The sequence below is a fragment of the Vicugna pacos genome, chromosome 4, assembly GCF_048564905.1.
Source record: "Vicugna pacos chromosome 4, VicPac4, whole genome shotgun sequence".
NCBI classification, from domain to species: Eukaryota; Metazoa; Chordata; class Mammalia; order Artiodactyla; family Camelidae; genus Vicugna; species Vicugna pacos.
Window position 1 is genome coordinate 76289819 of NC_132990.1, and position 563 is coordinate 76290381.

Genomic DNA, 563 nt, shown 5'->3' on the forward strand with positions numbered 1-563 from the left:
ATGGCAGCATAGAAATATAATATTTATATAAAATTTTGAATTTTGTTTGCCATCGATACATAAGATTGATTTTTACGTATTAATCTTGTCTCTAGTAACTTCACTTAATTAATGTATTGATTCCAGTACATCCTCTGTAGATTCCTTTGGATTTCCTACATCCACAATTGAATCCTCTGTGGACAATGGCAGTTTTAGATTTTCATTTCCAATCCATATAGCTTCTACCTCTGTTCCTTCCTTGATGGCCCTCGCTGGCTAATGCTGAGAACTGTGAAGAGCAGGCATCCTTCTCCTTCTTGACCTCAAAGGGAATCATTTCAATGTCTCACCTTTAAAAATAATGCTTGCCGCATGCAGGTTTTGGTAGATTACCTTGATCAGGTTGAGGAAGTTGCCTTCTGTTCTTATTGGATGGATCTGGAGTTTGACAAATGCAATTTCCTTTTTTTTGGCCCCAAATAGAGTTTTCTTTTCCTTTTTTCCCTTAATGGAGGCACTGGGGATTGAACCCAGGATCTCGTGCACACCAAGCACATGCTCTACCACTGAGCTATATCCCT

General features: G+C 38.7%; 1 non-coding gene across 1 annotated transcript; it reads right to left on the reverse strand.

Annotated features, from left to right (window-relative positions):
* Positions 1–491: 491 nt before the first annotated feature.
* TRNAT-GGU (transfer RNA threonine (anticodon GGU)) lies at positions 492–563 on the reverse strand. Its single transcript has one exon. It is a non-coding gene; the product is annotated as a tRNA-Thr (tRNA).